Below are 20,830 nucleotides of genomic sequence, written 5' to 3'. Positions count from 1 at the left end.
AGATGGTTCCAGCGTGTCGTATAGACCATTAGAGGTGGTTCCGACTTGTAGGTTACTTTAGATTATTATACAGCTGTTGATGAGAGAAGCACTAGAGCGTATTCTTACACCATTCTTGTCGTACAGACTACTTTATGTAGTTCCGATTTGTGTGCAAAGTAGTGTCGTACATGTCACAATTGGTAACTCCGGCTGGATTGAATATTGAGCTATAGAATTAGCCGTACAAGACAACTGCAGGGTCTCCGGTTGATTCCATATTTCACCTGTTATATTGATGCATCCTTATTATGTTTTGAAGCATATCATGGCATATTTTCTGAAAAGTGTTAAAGACTTGTGATTTGAGTTATTTGCTGTTATTTATGGTTATATATATACTATTTTTTCTGGGAAAGTATACAGGTTTTACAGTGAGGGGTTAGAAGTGTTATTAAATGAAATATTTCTGAAAAGCTTTGTTTTACTGACCCACTCAATCTTGTTTTACGCCCCTTCAGGTTCTAGTTAGCAGTGTTAGTTGCTCACGAGGATTCCCACGGCGTTCTGACAGACTACTTAAATGTAGGACTCACCTTCGGGTGTTGTAATTTAGGAATGGTCCTACTTGACTGCACCTAGTACTTATACTCTGATTATGTGTGTTTCACACTTAAACTCACTCTAGCATGTTATTTGGATATTATTGCTAGTAGTTGGTTTTTATTCCTTCGTATTTCTTTTACCTTTTTGCTTCCGCGTCGCATTTTTGGTTACGTCACGCCCACGTGACAGCCAGCACGCTCTGATTTTAGGATCAGGGTGTGTCATTTAATAGATATCTTTAATGTCCCCACATTAAATTTTAATTTACTTTTTTTTTAGCAAACGATACTATCTAAACTAAGGGGGAGGAGACGAACTTGGCCTCACAATAGACTTTATACACATTTTAATTCATTAACTTCTTTTGTTTAACTTTCTTTAATTAGTGTACCTAAATGCCCGTATCATACTATACTTTATTGAACTAGTGTACCGAAATGTCCGTACCTAAATATATTATAATGATTAGCACATAAGAAAATATACAAAAATATAAGTGTACTGAAAAGTCCGTACCTAAACATATTATATTAAACTAGTATACCGAAATATCCGTACCTAAATATATGTAATGGATTAGTGACACATAAGAAAATATGCAAAAATATAAAAGTACCGAAAAATCTCTACAAAAAGATTTTCTTATATAAGATACTCACTATAATAAGTATTAAAATTTATGATATTTTTCATAAATTTTAATTCTTGGACACCATAGAATTATAAATAATAATAATAATAATAATAATAATAATAATAATAATACTAAAAAGAGAAGACATTGAATGCAAATGCTAGCATTAAATAGAGTCTAGGGACTAAAATTAATTTTTAATCTTGTATAAGACATTTTCCTAAACTTCATCTTATTTCAAGATTCAAGTTAGTTTTCTATAAAATTCTCTTTGTCCATAAAAAAGAGTGAAAAAATAATTTGGTCTGAATTTATCACAAAATAAAATTATGGGCTATAATATAATTTCGAACAAATCAAATTTTGTTGTTTTTTTCTTCCCTCACCTACAAATCATTATAACATATCTCTAATTTTAAATTTTTTAAACCAAAAATAAAAATTTAAACCTTTCTCTCCTCTCCATCTTTCTTTCACATCTCTCAAACTTCTTTCTCTTCAACATATTGTTTTTTTTAATTCTTTATATTTAAACACATAATATGTGGGCTTCATTTAGTATATATGGAATAAGATATTTCCTACTTATCTTGGACGTCTTCATTTTTATAGTTAATTATTGTTTAGTTAAATGCTCTAAATCTAGAGAGATTTTGAATTGTGACTGGAACAATAGGCAGTACATCATATGTCATTATACAATTGAAGGGACATTTCAAACAAACTTCTTCTAATTGTATAATGATGTATGGACAAGTTCTTCATCATTCACAGGTTGCCTAGCAAGAGCAAGGTTGTTAGCTATCGCATTCATGCACACAAAGATTCGGAAATTTCACGTTGGATTTCCAAGCATAGCACACACAGATTCGACGCCCCGATTCCCAATAGAACCTAGGCTCTGGATACCATGTTGAGATTTGAGTAGTCTCTCATTCGGATCTTCTTGGATTACGAAGGGAGCAGGAGAAATGTAGAGAGAGAGTGAAAAGCTAGAGTAAGGAAATGGAATAATCACTGCAACATCTTGCTCTGCAGAATGATGCATTTCATTCATATATATCATTCTCTTACATCAGTCATCACAGCCATTCAAATACATGAGTCATTGTGATTATGACACATGGCATTTACAAGGCATGTGAGCCATTGAAAAAGTGAAAACTGATCTAAGATTCTACACTTGGCATATGAGCACAAGATCACAACAAAAAACAGTAAATCATTTACGTAGGATAAAGGTAAATTGAATAAGTAAATCATTTACTAACAAGAAATTAGTAAGCAATTTACTTTTCAACACGGTGGGTGTACCAGCGAGAACATTGCTTTCAGCTATGGAAGCGATTGTGGGAAGAATAAGAAACTAGGATCGTTGTTGTCGTTAGACAAAACATGCTCTAGAAACCATATAAAACTTAAAAACTCAGGTTTTTCACTTTGATTGCATACCCTTCAACTGAGGGATACATGTATTTATAACGCCAACCAGATTACATTAGAGGGTTTGAAAACCCTATTTACAAGGAACCTTGAAATTCAAAAGATACAAACAGAAATCAGCAGATTACAAATATTTGAAAACTACATCCTATAAACAAGGAAGACCAAAACAAATAGAAGTTCTAAACATAATTGAACTCCTCAAAGCACGCTAGCAATAATTGCCTTTTGACTTCATCTAACAGTACCACCCCCTTTCCTAAACACACTAAAAAATCTCTCATAAATCTAATCATTATACATCAAAGGTTATTAGACTGCGTACTAAAAACTTTTCACATGCCCTATGAATACACACATTCCTTCTATAGCAGCATTTCTCTAACCCCAGATGCTAATTTGCTAGTGTTTCTAGTAAACTATGTTGGAACTTGTGAGTGGGACTCAGTCCCACATCGCCCAAACAGATTGTTAAAGTCCTCTTTATAAGTGGTTTAACTCACTTACGGTTTAAAATGAATTGGACCAAAGCTATGGACATTGGGCCTTACAAATGGAGGTTTGGGTGTATATATTAAATGTCAAAGATGGGCCTTGGGCCTTGGGGCTCTTGGGCTTGGAATGACGAAAACACAAGTTTAATTTTTTCGTTTTTAATTATTGGATTCAGTTTTTCCAAAAGGATAAAACTAAGTGAACAGTTACGTCCATTTTGTAACTGATAAGGACGAACGGTTGCGTTTGTTCAAGTTAAGCCATTATATATATGGCAGTCCGCTCAGAAACGAAATACACATCAATTCAATCGCTCCTTTTTATTCCTTACAGAGAACAACACTACCAATTCGTCAAGAATCCAAGTTCGTGTGCAAGAACTTGGATTAGATAGTTGTATCCTGCAAGATAGACGTCCTTTGAACTACTGCACTGGTGTAGGGACGTATTTCTGTCTTAGGAAATTGCTCTGCAAGCCTCTATCTTCCGAAAACAAGTCAGTGTGTTTTTTGTGATTTGTTATTCAAATTCATTAAATTGTTCATATTGTAAGATATATCGTATATTTGTGAAATTTCTTTTCAAGATAAACTGTGTAATTGTTATATATTATACACTTGACATTTGATTGTTCTAACAATCTAAGACAGAAATATCATTGTGAAACCATGGATCAATCAAATGTTGGTTTCATTAAGCAACACGTTGAGAAACCTGAGAAGTTCAAGGGAGTTGATTTCAAACGTTGGCAACAGAAGATGTTGTTCTACTTAACAACTCTGAACTTGAGTCATGTGATTATTTTTGAGTCCCCCAAAGCTCCAGAAGAGGGAGATATTCCTGCCGAAATTCTGCAGGCTATAGAAGCCTGGACTCACAGTGAATTTCTATGCAGGAACTACATTCTGAATGCTTTAGATGACTCTCTGTATGATGTTTATTCATCATATAAGACAATGAAAGATTTGTGGGAGTCTCTGGGTAAGAAGTATAAGTCCGAAGTGGCAAGTTCCAAGAAGTTATTTCTAAATTACAAGATGAGTGAAACAAAGTCTGTTGTCAAGCAAGTTGAAGAACTCCAAGTGATTGTTCATGAGTTAGATGAAGAAAATCTTGGTCTGAAAGAAGGTTTTGTGGTTGGCTCTATTATAGAGAAACTGCTTTCGAATTGGAAGGACTTTAAGATTTATCTTAAACATCTAACTGAACACATGAGCATGGATCAATTGATTCTCAAATTGCGTGTGGAGGAGGATCATCGCAAAAATGAGAAGTATGATGTCTCATCTCTAGAGGCAAAAGCCAATGTTGTTGAAGGAAGTGACTTACACAAGGCAAAGCACCATCAGAAAAACAAAGGCAAGGATACTGCTGCAAAGAAAACACTAACTGCTGTGAAGGGGAAAACCTTCAAGAAAATCAAAGGAGGTTGCTGGGTTTGTGGAAAGACATGACATAGGGCAAAGGATTGCCGCCACAAGAAGGATCAGAATTCTGAGAATTCCAATCAAGCAAACGTTGCAGAAGACAAGTTTGTTGCTGTTGTGTCTGAAGTCAATTTATTGACGAATTCCAATGACTGGTGGGTTGATACAGGAGCAACAAGGCATGTGTGTGCTGATCGAAATTTATTTGTTACTTACCAATCTGTTAATGGTGGAGAAAATCTGTACATGCGGAATGCAACTGCATCTGCCGTTGCAGGGACAGGAAAAGTGACGCTCAAACTCACTTCTGGAAAAGAGTTGTCACTCACCAATGTTCTGCATGTTCCTGATATTCGCAAGAATTTGATTTCTGGATCGCTTCCAAGTAACAAGGGTTTCAAAATAGTCTTCGAATCTGATAAGTTTGTAATCACCAAGGGTGGGATGTATGTGGGAAAGGGCTACCTATCTGAGGGGCTCTTTAAATTGAATGTACTTTCTGTTGATGCTATTAATAACAATAACAAGCCTAGTGCTTCTTATGCTTACTTGATTGAGTCATCTACATTATGGCATGCAAGATTAGGTCATGTTAATTTTCGTTCTCTTCAAAGAATGGTTAACTTAGGCCTATTTCCAAAATGCTCTATGAACAAAGTATCTAAATGTGAGATATGCACAGAATCCAAATATGCAACACACTCTTATAAATCAGTGGAAAAATCCAACGAAATACTTGGTTTAATCCATAGTGATCTTTGTGATTTCAAATCCACACCAACTCGTCGATGAAAGAACTATTATATTTCCTTCATTGATGATTGCAGCAAATTCTGTTATGTCTATTTGATTCATAGAAAAGATGAAGCTTTAAACATGTTTAAGACATTTAAAGCCGAAGTCGAAAATCAACTAAACAAAAGAAAAAAAGTCTTAAGATCGGATAGAGGTGGTGAATATGAATCTAATGACTTTGCAGAATTTTGTTCAACACATGGAATAATACATCAAACCACTGCCCCATATACTCCTCAACAAAATGGAGTGGCTGAACGGAAAAATCGTACATTGAAGGATATGATTAATTCCATGTTGAACAGTTCTAGAGCACCACATAATTTATGGGGTGAGGCACTCCTTGCTGCAAACACGATTTTGAACCGAATTCCACATAAGAAGACTAATCAATCTCGTTATGAAATCTGGAAAGGTAGGTTACCTACATATAAAACCTTGAAAGTGTGGGGTTGTCTTGCAAAAGTTCAAGTGCCTCTTCCGAAGAGACAAAAACTTGCACCAAAAACAGTGGATTGTATATTTATTGGTCATGCCAATAATAGTTCGGCATATAGATTTTTGGTTCATAAATATGAAATTACAGACATTCATGTAAATACAATACTTGAATCTGCCGAAGCTGAGTTCTTTGAGGAAATTTTTCCTTATAAAGATAGGTCATATGTATTGAACAAAAGAGTACATGATGATAATACAAGAAATGATGACGAAAATCATGCTTCAACTTCTAGAGTTCAAAGTCAAGATTTGGAACCACGGAAGAGTAAAAGAGCAAAGATTGCAAAGGATTTTGGTCCTGATTTCCTCACTTTTATAACCGAAGACGAGCCTCAAACTTATAAGGCTGCTTTAGAATCCTCTGAAGCGCCTTATTGGAAAGAAGCTATTCAAAGTGAAATGGAATCCATCATGCAAAATAATACATGGGAATTGGTTAATTTGCCTCCTAGAAATAAACCAATAGGTTATAAATGGATTTTCAAAAGGAAATTGAGACCAGATGGTACCATAGACAAGTATAAAGCTCGTCTAGTTGCCAAAGGATATCGTCAAAAAGAAGGACTTGACTACTTTGACACTTATTCACCAGTAGCTAGAATAACATCTATAAGGTTATTAATAGCTAAAGCATCCATACACAATCTCGAGATACATCAAATGGATGTCAAGATTGCATTTTAAAATGGTGAATTAGACGAAGAAATTTATATGGAGCAACCTGAAGGTTTCATTGTCAAAGGTCAAGAAAACAAAGTTTGCAAATTGATTAAGTCATTATATGGACTTAAACAAGCTCCTAAGCAATGGCATGAAAAATTTGATCATAATATACTCACAAATGGATTTGTGATCAATGAAAGTGATAAATGCATTTATGTTAAGCAAACGAAAAATGCTTGTGTTATTGTATGTCTTTGTGTTGATGACATGCTTATACTGGGAACAAACAAAGATGTGCTTAACTCCACAAAGAAAATGCTAAATTCTAGCTTTGATATGAAAGATATGGGATTAGCTGATGTGATTCTTGGAGTTCGAATTCTGAGGAATTCAGATGGATATGTCCTAACTCAATCACATTACGTTGAAAAGGTTCTAAAAAGGTTTGGACATTATGATTGTAAACCTGCAGTCACTCCATTTGATCCAATTCATAAACTTACTAAAAACGAAGAAGAGAGCGTATCTCAATTGGAGTATACACAAGTTATAGGTTGCTTGATGTACATTATGAATTGTACAAGACCTGATCTCGCTTATTCAATAAGCCGATTAAGTAGGTATTCAAGTAATCCTGGAAAAGATCATTGGAATGCTTTAATAAGAGTATTAAGATACTTAAAGCATACAATGCATTATGGTTTGCACTACACTCAATATCCGCCAGTATTAGAAGGATATAGTGATGCAAATTGGATTTCAGGGAGCACAGATAGTAAATCCACAAGTGGATATGTATTTACACTTGGTGGAGCAGCTGTGTCATGGAAATCATCTAAGCAAACGTGTATGGCACGTTCGACAATGGAATCAGAATTTATAGCCTTAGATACAGTTGTTGATGAAGCTGAATGGCTTAAAAATTTTCTGGAAGATATTCCATTATGGCCAAAGCCTGTGACTGCAGTATGTATACATTGTGATAGCATGGCTGCACAAGGTCGAGCCAAAAACGCTGAATATAATGGAAAGTCAAGACATATAAAGCGACGACATAAAACCATTAGACAGCTACTCAAGCATGGAACTATCTCCATTGACTATATTAAATCAAAGGAGAATATTGTCGATCCTTTGACAAAAGGCCTATCCAAGGATCAAGTGGCATTTACATCGAGGGGAATGGGTTTAAAGCCAACTCAATGAGTTATAACTTGATGGAAACCTAACCTAGCTAATTGGAGATCCCATGGTCTAGGTTTAATAGACAAACTAGTTGAGGAAAACTCAAGGTAAGAAACACACAATCCTTACTTATTCCTATGATGGCAAACAGTGTGTTACCTATAAGACGTAAAGGGTGAATCATTATTCTTAATAATGCTAACATCTTATAGTTGAGATGAATAGAACAGGCTATTCTTAGTTAGCATTACCTATATGAGATTGATGTGGGGTCGCATCTTTGAGATTTGATATGGCTACAATTCTCTAAATGTCTCATGAAATCAGGATATGTTCAGGACCAAAATGAACACAACCGTATGAATTGAAGTGTGTCAAGATGTGATATGTGTGATACTTTTTGTTTCGATTTACTACTTACAATGATCAGTTCAAGATATTAAATTCACTGCTTCATTAGGTAAATCCGATAAGTACTCACTAGAGAAGGTTCAAGTCCAAAAGACACCTATCCCGATGCATATCATATCTCAGTTCTCTGGAACGATGTTACTAATTTAGTTAGTATCTTATTTTCTATTCAAATGTGGGGTATTGCTAGTGTTTGAATAGAAAATGTGGGGTATTGTTGGAACTTGTGAGTGGGACTCAGTCCCACATCGCCCAAACAGATTGTTAAAGTCCTCTTTATAAGTGGTTTAACTCACTTACGGTTTAAAATGAATTGGACCAAAGCTATGGACATTGGGCCTTACAAATTGAGGTTTGGGTGTATATATTAAATGTCAAAGATGGGCCTTGGGCCTTGGTGCTCTTGGGCTTGGATTGACGAAAACACAAGTTTAATTTTTTCGTTTTTAATTTTTGGATTCAGTTTTTCCAAAAGGATAAAACTAAGTGAACAGTTACGTCCATTTTGTAACTGATAAGGACGAACGGTTGCGTTTGTTCAAGTTAAGCCATTATATATATGGCAGTCCGCTCAGAAACAAAATACACATCAATTCAATCGCTCATTTTTATTCCTTACAGAGAACAACACTACCAATTCGTCAAGAATCCAAGTTCGTGTGCAAGAACTTGGATTAGATAGTTGTATCCTGCAAGATAGACGTCCTTTGAACTACTGCACTGGTGTAGGGACGTATTTCTGTCTTAGGAGATTGCTCTGCAAGCCTCTATCCGAAAACAAGTCAGTGTGTTTTTTGTGATTTGTTATTCAAATTCATTAAATTGTTCATATTGTAAGATATATCGTATATTTGTGAAATTTCTTTTCAAGATAAACTATGTAATTGTTATATATTATACACTTGACATTTGATTGTTCTAACAAACTATTCGTCTAATCATAGTCTGCACGCAAAGAAGGTAGTATGCTACCAAAGGATTAGGTGAAGATCCTTAGTTTTTAGTGATTCAAAATTAACATTCACAGAGAGTCCTAATCCGCTGGAAGTTTTAAGACGGAATTTCAAATATTAAACAGGATTCCTCCTCCCCCACAAAATCTTGTTTTAAATAGAAAGGTTGCATAGTTGTTTTCACGTAATATGTGTGTTTATTAATAATACATCAACTTTCTAACTAATTATGTCTTCTTTTACTTTTGTCGGAATCGGTATATATGTCCATTCAACGCATGAAGTGACCCGCCAAAATTATTTCTTCAGAAAAATTAGCCATTACTTGTATAAATTGTCCATGCATGGTGATGTATATATTTAATTCGGTCCATATGTATTTTAGCCGTTGTTTGACTAAGCAACAAATTAAACGAACCATCATGATATTCCCAATGCAATCACGTTTCTATCGCTAGCTGTTATGCTTATTAAGTCATTAGTGATGAGACAAATATATTATACGACAAAATTATAACTTTGGTAGCTTGTCGATTGTAAATCCGGGAGAGGTTAATTCTGTTCATTACTATTTATCACAAGGGTAACAATTAAGCAACTTTCATCTGACGTTATACTTATACACGATAGCAGTATTAGATGGAACCATTACAATTTGTTATATAATGGGAAACAGACTTACTCATCGCACACTATAGATTTATTAGGTCACAATCTTATGAACTTCAAGGCTACGTAGTGCAAATTTATTATCACCTAACCCCATGACACATGTTATCGGTCATCACTCAGTACGCATACATGAATTTCAAACCTGCACAGATGTATCCCATTTTATAAACAAATTATTGACTGATTAAAAGTAACATCATCGTGTATATTATTAAAATTATGCACTACATCACTCGCATCGTGTCAAAGTTGTTGGAGTAATATTAGAAAATATGATAAATATAAAAGAATTCCAATAATAATAATCATAAAGAAATTTCACAACATCAATTATATATGAGATTAATATAAACAATTAGAGATAAAGTCAGAAAAACTGACAAACTTGAAGACTGAGGCTTGCATAAATGCAATATCCTAAAGATAGAATTTCACCCATACTTTTGTGCTTGTAGTTCGATAGGCATCTATTTCCCAAGATTCAACAATCTATAATCCGAAATCAAAGCACTTCAATCTTCAGACTCTGGCGAACTTTATATATTCCGTACTCTCAAGACACGACTTAGAATTTGACACACAAAGCATGAGAGAAACAAAGTAGGGAAACCCTATTTCTCAAGAGTAAAAATTAACTCTAATTTTTTATATCTTAATGATAATGGTTTCATGAGTTTATATAGAACCCAAGTACTTCTTGTTAATGAGATGTAACTTTTCATCTATAAGTATACATTACTTATCAAGAGAATACACCTAAACAACATAACCTTTCTAAGAAATTGGTTAACACTATTTTTCATTCAATTATTAAAATTATATATTACAATATTTCATATTATAATATATAATTTCCAACAATCCCCCACATGAATGAAAAATTAGGAAGAATTTGATAGTACAGGCGGACAAGAGATGCATCGGCAGAGGTGTCTTTTGGACTTAAACCTACCCTAGTGAATACTTATCGGATTTACTTGGTGACGCAATGAATATAGAATCTTGAACTGTTCACCGTAATAGTAAACCGAGACAATAAGCAACACACATCACCAATCCTAATATACTCCAATTCATACGGTTGTGTTCATTTTGGTCCTGAACAAATCCCAGATTCATAAAAGCTTTAGAGAATTAGTCATCTCATTCTCATAGAAGTGACCCACTTCTATTCTCACATAGGTGACCACTGATTAAGAATAGTCTGCTCTATTCCTCTTATTTATAAGATATCACTGTCATTAAGTATAAATATACAACCTAAAACGTCTGCAGACAACACATTTCTTCCATCATGGGAATGAGGTATATAGTGTGTTAACTTCTTTGAATCATTCCAAACCAGTTTGCCCATTGAACTTAGACCATGGGATCTCCAATCAACTAAGTTAGGTTTCCGCCTGGCTGATTCATTAGTTATGTTGGCTTTAGCCTCATTCTACTCGAGGATCAACTTACTCTCTAGTCTAACCTTTAATAATTGGATCCACTACTAGGTTGACTGTCTTTAATGGTGTGCACAATCCATCTTATGAAATTGTATTTCATATGAGAGTAGTTGTTTGACATTGTTTGAAATGTCAAGTCCTCAAAATTATATTAGGACTTAATTACTATGTAATTTGCTAGGAAATAGAGAAGTTCAAAGGGCTGGACTTCAAGAGATGGCAACAGAAGATGTTGTTCTTCCTTATAATAATGAATCTCGCTCATGTTGTCAAGGAATAAGCTCCGAAGTCTAATGAGAATCCAATGACAAAAGAGACTGTCATGGCAATTAAAGCTTGGAATCATTCCGAGTTTTGTTGCATGAATTATATTCTGAATAGTTTGGATGACAATCTCTATGACATTTATTCTCTGTGCAAGACAGCAAAGGAGTTGTGGGAATCCCTAGAGAAAAAGTATAAGATTGATGATGCCGGTTCAAAGAAATTTGTTATCGGTAAGTTTCTCAAATATACAATGGTGGATTCAAAATCCGTTGTCTCTCAGGTCGAAGAAATCCAGAAATTGATCTATGAACTACACTCCGAGGGATGCAAGATCAATGAGCATTTCCAAGTTGGGGCGATAATCGAAAAGTTGCCAACTTCCTAGAATGACTTCAAAATTTATCTCAAGCACAAGCGTCGTGAGATGAATATGGAAGATTTGATTTTGAGGCTATGAGTAGAAGAATACCACAGAAAGGCAGACCGTTCTGGAGGGTTTGTTGCCATTAAAGCCAATGCAATTTATGTTGAGAGAGGAAACTCCAAGGCCAAGCCGAAGAAGAATAAGGCTCCGAAAACCAAGCAGTTTGTACAATCTGCTCTTGCTCCCAAAGGCAAGAATCTGAAGAAGATTAAGGGCGCATGCTATGTGTGTGGCAAATCTGGTCACAATGCACAAGATTGTTATCATCGCAAAGATGGAAATCATGTCAATGGAAACAACAACAATGCTAACATGGCAACCACCAATGAAGAATTGGTTGCTGTTGTGTCCGAGGTTAACATGGTCTCAAATGTGAGTGAATGGTTGTTGGATACTGGTGCTACTAAGCACATCTGATCTGACAGAAATCTATTCACTGAATACCATCCTACTGCCCATGGAGAAAAGCTGTATATGGGCAATTCTACCTCATCTGCGGTGGAAGGCAAAGGCAAAGTGGTATTCAAATTCACATCTGGATAGAGTCTCACCTTACTGAATGTGCTGCATGTTTCTGAAATAAGGAGGAACTTGGTTTCTGGACCTCTTTTGATTGCCAAGGGCTTTAAACTTGTAATGGAATCCAACAAATTTGTACTTACCAAGGGTGGGATGTTTGTTGGAAAGGGTTATATGGTGGATGGCCTCGTGAAACTCAATGTAATTGCCATTGATGATGCTAATAAAATAAATGCTTCTACTTATATTGTTGAGTCTTCTAATATTTGGCATGCTAGATTAGGACATGTTAATTTTCGTTCCATGCAAAGAATGGTTAAATTAGAATTATTACCTAAATTCGCTAGGCAAACGAGAAAGTCAATTCTGGAAAGAACAAATGAATTACTTTGATTAATTCATAGTGATCTTTGTGACTTTAAATCCATACCAACTCGTGGAGGAAAGAATTATTATGTCACTTTTATTGATGATTACAGTAAGTATTGCTATGTTTATTTGATTCATAGCAAGGACGAAGCTTTAAATATGTTTAAGACATATAAAGCCGAAGTTATAAATCAAATTGAGAGAAAAATCAAAGCACTTAGATCCGATAGAAAAGGAGAGTATGAATCTACTGCTTTCTTAGATTTTTGTGCACAACACGGAATTACACACAACACGGAATTACACATCAAACAACGGCTCCATACACACCACAACAAAATGGTGTTGCCGAAAGAAAAAAATCGAACATTCAAAGATATGATTAATTCCATGTTAAATAGTTTAGGGCTTCCACACAATTTGTGGGATGAAGCTTTACTTACTGCAAATACCATATTGAATAAGGTTCCTCTAAAGAAGATTGATGAGTCACCTTATGAACTATGGAAAGGACATAAACCCACTTATAAAACCCTCAAAGTGTGGGGTTGCTTAGCAAAGGTACAAGTTCCGTTACCAAAAAGAACGAAACTAGGACCTAAAACTATTGATTGTGTATTCATTGGATATGCAAATAATAGTGTTGCTTATAGGTTCTTTATTGTAAAATCTTCGATTTCTGACATACATGTCAACACTATATTAGAATCAGCGGAGGCAGAATTCTTTGAGGATATATTTCCTTACAAAGGAAAGGAATCTGGTTCTAATACAAAGAGGGTTCATGATCATAGTTATGATGAAACCTCTTCTTCTGGTGTCCAAGGAAATGATGTGGAACCAAGAAGAGGAAAAATAATCAAAGTTTCTAAAAACTTTGGACCCGATTTCATTGCTTTCTTGTCCGAGAATGAACCTAGAACTTTTAAAGAAGCAATGTCTTCTTCCGAGGCTCCTTTATGGAAGGAAGCAATTAAAAGTGAAATGGAATCCATTATGGAAAATAACACATAGGAATTGGTTGATTTACCTCCCGGTAGTAAACCAATTGGTCATAAATGGATTTTCAAGAAGAAACATAAGGTGGATGGAACCATTGATAAGTTCAAGGCATGTTTAGTAGCCAAAGGTTATCGCCAAAAAGAAGGGTTGGATTATTTCGACACCTATTCTCCAGTTTCTTGCATAACGTCAATTAGGACATTAATACCGATTGCGGCTGTATACAACTTTGATATACATTAAATGGATGTAAAAACAGCATTTTTAAATGGAGAACTAGATGAAGAAATATACATGGAACAACCTGAAGGGTTCGTGCTTAAAGGACAAGAAAGCAAAGTGTGCAAATTAGTTAAGTTATTATATGGACTTAAACAAGCACCAAAACAATGGCACGAGAAATTTGATCATACTTTGTTGACACATGGGTTCAAAATAAATGAATCTGATAAATGTGTCTACATTAAGAGTTATGATAAAACTTGAGTCATTGTCTACTTATATGTGGATGATATGCTCATAATGGTAAGTGATAAAGATGTAATAAACAAAACAAAGAAAATGTTGAATTCAAGTTTTGACATGAAAGACTTAGGTCAAGCCGATCTCATTTTAGGAATTCAAACTAAGAGAAATAGTGAAAGGTATGTCTTTACACAATCCCATTATGCAGAAAAAATATTACGAAGGTTTGGTCAATTTGACTGCAAACCTGCGGCAACTCCTTTTAATGCTAGATGCAAGTTGGAAAAAAATAAAGGCGATGCCATATCTCAACTTGAATATTCTCAAGTAATTGGAAGTCTAATGTACTTGATGAATTCAACTAGGCCCGACTTAGCTTATGCAGTAAGTAGGCTCAGTAGATATATAAGTAATCCGGCATAAGAGCATTGGGATACTTTAGTAAGAGTGTTAAGGTATTTGAAAAATACACTTGACTACAGATTACACTACACAAAGTATCCACCTGTTGTAGAAGGCTTAAGTGATGCCAATTGGATTTCTGACACTACAGAATCCAAGTCGACAAGTGGACTTGATATGTGTGTAGCATATTGTCTCGATTTACTATTGCGGTGAACAGTTCAAGATCTTCCACATCCACTACGTCACCAAGTAAACCCGATATGCTTTCACTAGGGTAAGTTCAAGTCCAAAAGACACTTCACTCGATGCATATCATGTCTATTCTCTCTCAATTTTAGGCAGCCTAGTCATACATTTGCATTCAAATGTGGGGTGTTATAAGTATATTGGTGGTGTTTGAATGAAATTGCAACACAAATGTGGGGTATTGTTGGAAATTTTGAGTAGAATTTCATTGTCCCACATTGCTCACCACCACAAGGTTTCCTCACTTTATAAGGCTTTGTCCCTTATAGAAAGTGATTAGAGTGATGGACCTTGGAGACTAAAACTGGGCTTACCCTTAGGGTTGGGCTTTGGGGTGTAATATCAATTTATTAATAATTAATATATAATTAATTATCAAAAGATGGGCCTTGGGCCTTGGGCCTTTTGGGCTCTGAAAATTAAATTCTTTAATTAATTATTTTTAATTAATTTCGAATTTAATTAAATTATTTTTTTTTATGAAAAGACTCATCTTTTCAAATGAAGTCTGAGAGCGTATCTGAGAAATAGATGGAGCAACACACCCTTTACGTTAAACAGTCGCCTCCTAAAAACATATATGTTACGAACAAGCACATGCTCACTATAAATACATGCATCTGCATATCATTCAAATCACTGAAAATCATTAATCCTCATATACCAAGCATACTGAGAGTACCACAAACAAATTCGCCAGAAGTCTAGTTTTCCAGTGCTGGAATTCTAACTTAGATCGTTGAATCCTAGTGAAGCAGACGTCCGTAGAATTACAAGCATTGAGTAGGGACGAAATTTTTGTTTTAAGGACATTGCGGTACGCAAGCCTTGATCTTCAAGTTGTTTGTTTTATATTTTTGTTTTGTTCATACTCTGTTAATTTTTATATTCGCATTTATTGTTTATTAGCATATATAATTAAATCACGGATTGTTAACTTATATCCAACAAAAGCAACTATCATCACTATTGGTTGTGATTGAAATATTACATTTTGGCCAAGAGGAAGTAAGTCAAGATGGAAACCTGTTACTCTCGGTCCAATGGTGATCTTTCAAGCCAGTTGGATTTATTAGCTTAGGAAGGAGTGATTTAACCGAATCTTGATGGAGTTGGGGTTACTAAATCTTAGTGGAGGTGGGGTTGTTGGATTTGGCATTAAATCAACATGTCTAAACTAAAAAGGATTAGGATATCTTGGACGCAAGATATTTGGATTTGTGTTCCCTAGTTGGTTTGGGATTTGGTTTTAGTATAGGATTTAGTTTCCCTATATTCTAGGGACTTTGTGTAAACCTATGACATCTATTAGAATAAATAGATGGATGTGGAATAGAGTTTTGTGTGTGAAAGTTGTGAGAGGCATAAGTTTGTATACTTGAGAATACTTTGTGTTTATGAGTTCTCTTGTATTTGTTGGTAATCAATAAAGGTTCCGTTGTTAGAGAGGTACTCCTATAATGGAGAAACTCTAAAATCGTTGTGTTTTGTTTATTGCTTGATTGGTTTTTGGTTTAGTTTACAACAAGTGGTATCAAGAGCCTAGGTTCTTGCGTGGGTTGACTATCAAACAATGATGAAGACTGGTGATTCCACCAGTAGTGATGATGTTGAAGAAAAGTCTGGCACTAGTGTAACCAAGACGACGGTTCAGAGTGCTAGGTTTGAAATTAAGAAATTTGATGGAACAAACAACTTTGCTATGTGGCAGTGTGAGGTTGGAGATGTCCTCATACAACAAGGTTTGGTTATCATGTTAAAAGACATGTCATTTTCAATGAAAAAATGAAGAATGGGAAAGATTAAATGCTCATGCATGTTCTACAATTCGGCTATGCTTGGGAAAGCAACAGAAGTATAGTGTTATGAATATAACTTCTGTGAAAGAATTATGGGCTGCATTGGAGATAAAATATATGAAGAGGAGTGCAGGGAATCGACTGCATCTCAAGAGCAAGTTGTATAGGTTCCAGTACAAATAGAGCACGAAGATGATTAGTCATCTAGAAGAGTTTAACAAGCCTCTAACTAAACTGTAAAATCTTGAAGAGATAATCAAAGATGAAGACAAGGTCTTGATCCTGATGAACTCATTGCCTAAATCCTATGAGCCTTTCTTGACTACTTGGATTTATGGTAAGGAGACAATTAAGTATGATGAAATCTCAAGTGCTCTTATGAATCATGAGGCGAGACACATTGACAGGCAAGAAAGGAATAACTCTGAAACTTTGATGGTGAGAGGGAGATCAAAATAAAAGAAAGGTTCGTACAAGAAAAATAGTAAGTCTCGTACTAGAGGAGTCTCAAAGAATAGGAAGTTCTTGGATAAAGATGAGTGTGTTTTTTGTCATGAAAAAGGACATTGGAATAAGAACTGCCCTAAAATCAAAGAAAAGACTAGAAAGAAGAAAGATAACTTAGAAGCAAATATGGTTGAAGTCGAGGATGAGGAATTTGTCTATGCCCTAACTACAATGAGCATTGTGGATTATATGAAAGAGTGGGTGCTCGACACAGGTTGTATCCATCACATGGCTTCTCAAAGGCATTGGTTTTCAAGCTTCAAAATTATAAATGGAACTGTGTATATGGGAGATGATAACCCATGTATAACTCAAGGTATTAGAAGCATCATGATCAAGCACCATGATGGTGTGATCCAAGAATTGCATGGTGTAAGGTACGTCCCAAATTCGAAGAAAAAATTGATCTCACTAGGCACTCTCGAGTCACCAGGCTACAAGCTTTACTCGAATAACAACATGCTCAAAGTTTCTAAAGGAGCACTTGTCATAATGAAAGGGCCTCGGAATGGCTTACTTTATATGCTACAAGGAAAGACTTTGGAAAATAAAGTGGTTATGGTAGCTGATGAAGTGCAAAGTGATACAAGTGACTTGTCTGCATTATGGCACATGAGGTTGGGATATGTAGGAGAAAAAAGATTGCAAGGATTGATTAAGCAAAGGTGTTTAAAATGAGCAAAAACTGGAAAGATAGAGTTTTGTGAGCTCTGCGTTCGTGGCAAACAAACAAAGGTGAAATTTGGCTCAGCTGTTAATCAAATGAAAGGGATTTTGGACTATGTTCGCTCTAATGTTTGGGGGCCTGCAAATAATGCTTCTTTAGGTGGAAAAATATGGTTTGTATCTTTTATTGATGACTACTCTCGCAGATCATGGATATATATGATGAAACGAAAAGACAAGGTTCTTGACATCTTCTTGGAATGGAAGAAGATTAGAGAACAAGACTGGAAAAAAGATTAAAATATTGAGAAGTGACAATGAAGGGAAATATACTTTGATCCTTTCTTCAAAGTGTGTAAAAAGGAAAGGATTACTCGGCATTTCAGTATTTGATATACTCCACAACATAATGGGATTGTAGAGAGACTAAATAGGACCTTGGTCGAGAAAGTACGTTGCATGCTATCTCAAGCTAAGCTGCCAAAGAGATTTTGGGTAGAAGCTATGCATGTCATGTGCTTAATTAACTACCATTAACAACATTGGAGGGTAGAACACCCATTGAAGTGTGGTATAGAGAACCAACTAAGGACTACAATAAGCTACGAGTGTTTGGATACAATGCCTACTTTCATGTGAAGGAAAACAAATTGGATCCATGAGCTAAGAAAGTTGTCTTTATGGGATTCAATAGCGATGTGAAAGGCTTCAGACTTTGGTGTCCCGAGTTGAACAAGATTATAATAAGTAGAGATGTGACATTCGATGAAAGTCACATGAAATTGAATGAAGATGTTCAGATGGTGGAGCTTGAGGAACAAGTAATTGTGAATTCACAACCAAGTAAGGAAGCTGTGGAAAAAGAAAGACAAGGTGATCAACTTGAACATGAAGAGAGTGATCACGAAGAAGAAACACCATCAGAAGAACTAAAGATACAAGATGATTGCATACCCAACAGGAAGGAAAAATGAGACATATCATTTCCTGTGAGATATAAAGATTGCATGGCATGCATGGTATATGCATTGCCAGTAATTAAGGCTGAAATTCCTACTAATTTTGAAGAAGTAGTAAATAGTGAAGACAGTAGTAAATGGCATGATGAGATGTTCTCCCTTCACAAGAATAAGACTTGGGAATTGGTGAAGTTGCCTAGAGAAAGGAAATCAATTAGCTGTAAATGAGTTTATGCAAAGAATGATGGAGTGGATGACAAGAGCTTGATAAGATTTAAAGCTAGGCTGGTGGCTAAAGGATATGCTCAGAAAGAGGGAATAGATTACAATGAGATTTTTTCTCCTGTGGTTAAGCACTCCTCCATTCGAGTATTGCTTGCCCTAGTTGCACAATTCAACCTTGAATTGGTACAACTAAACGTGAAGATTGGATAAAAAAAAATGTAAAAACTTCATTCCTTCATGGAAACTTGGATGAAGAGATTTATATAAGACAACCCGAGGGGTATCAAGTGAAGGGCAAAGAAAGATCGGTTTGTAACCTTAGAAAATCTCTTTATGGTTTGAAGCAATAGCCCAGACAGTGGTATTTAGGATTTGACAAGTTTATGAAGGGTCAAGATTATACAAGAAGTCACTATGATCACTGTGTTTATCACAAGAAGTTGAAAGATGGTTCGTTCCTGTACTAGGCAATATTTCAGAGATAGAAAAGTTGAAAAAGGAAATGAGAAGGGAGTTTGAAATGAAGGATCTCGGTGAAGCCAAGAAAATATTAGGAATAGAGATCTCAAGGGATAAGAAAAAAGGTTTGGTGTGTTTGTCTCAGAAGCAATATCTTGAGAAGTTGTTACAAAAGTTTAGAGTAACAAAAAACACTAAACTTGTAAGAAGTCCATTAGGTGTTCACTTCAAGTTGAGCAGCCAACAATGTCCCGAAATTGATAAAGAAAAGATGAAGATGGATGGTATCCAATATGCTAATTTGGTTGGAGGATTAATGTATGTTATGGTGTGTACTTGTCCTGATATAGCACACGCAACTGGATTTGTTAATAGATTCATGCATAATCTTGGAAGAGAGCGTTGGAATGCTGCTAAGTGGATACTAAGGGATTTACATGGAACGAGGGACAAAGGTATTTGTTTTAAAAGATGTGATGAAGGAATTGATAAGTTCTTAGTTGGATATGTGGACTTAGACTTTGTTGGAGACTCAGACAAAAGAAGATCGACGATTAATTATGTATTTACTATGGCAAATGGTCCTATATGCTGGAGATCAATATTATCAACCGCAGAAGTAGAATACATGGCGATCGCTAAAGCTATCAAAGAAGCAATGTGGACTCTAGGGTTGTTAGGAGACTTAGGTGTAGAACAACACAAGTTGGATGTATATTGTGACAGCCAAAGTACCATTTATTTGACCAGATATCAGGTACATCATGCTAGGACTAAGCACATTGATGTCTGATATCATTTTGTAAGAGCAGTTGTAGCTGAAGGTGAGATTCGTCTAAAAAAGGTTGCTACAGAAGATAATCCAACTGATATGTTGACAAAGGTGGTTAATGTAACTAAGTTCGAGCACTACTTAGATTTGGTGCGGTTAAAGCAAGTTTGATCATGCGATATGGTGGAGCAATGGAAGTTGTGGGATGCCTCGTTATGGATTTCATGCCAAGGTGGAGATTGTTGGATTTGGCATTAAATCAACATGCCTAAACTAAAAAGGATTAGGATATCTTAGACGCAAGATATATTGGAATTGTGTTTCCTAGTTGGTTTAGGTTTTAGTATAGGATTTGGTTTCCTATATTCTAGGGACTTTGTGTAAACCTATGACATCTATTAGTATAAATAGATGGATGTAGAATAGAGTTTTGTGTGTGAAAGTTGTGAGAGGCATAAGTTTGTATACTTGAGAACACTTTGTGTTTGTGAGTTCTCTTGTATTTGTTGGTAATCAATAAAGCTTCCGTTGTTA

General features: G+C 35.4%; 1 long non-coding RNA gene across 1 annotated transcript; it reads left to right on the top strand.

Annotated features, from left to right (window-relative positions):
- Positions 1-16,055: 16,055 nt before the first annotated feature.
- LOC126633069 (uncharacterized) lies at positions 16,056-20,830 on the top strand. The gene is made up of 2 exons (XR_007626945.1): positions 16,056-16,155; positions 20,634-20,830. It is a non-coding gene; the product is annotated as an uncharacterized LOC126633069 (long non-coding RNA).

The sequence above is a fragment of the Malus sylvestris genome, chromosome 1 (assembly GCF_916048215.2).
Source record: "Malus sylvestris chromosome 1, drMalSylv7.2, whole genome shotgun sequence".
NCBI lineage: Eukaryota > Viridiplantae > Streptophyta > Magnoliopsida > Rosales > Rosaceae > Malus > Malus sylvestris.
The sequence above is the reverse complement of the archived record's forward strand: the minus strand, read 5'-3'. Positions and strand labels throughout refer to the sequence as shown.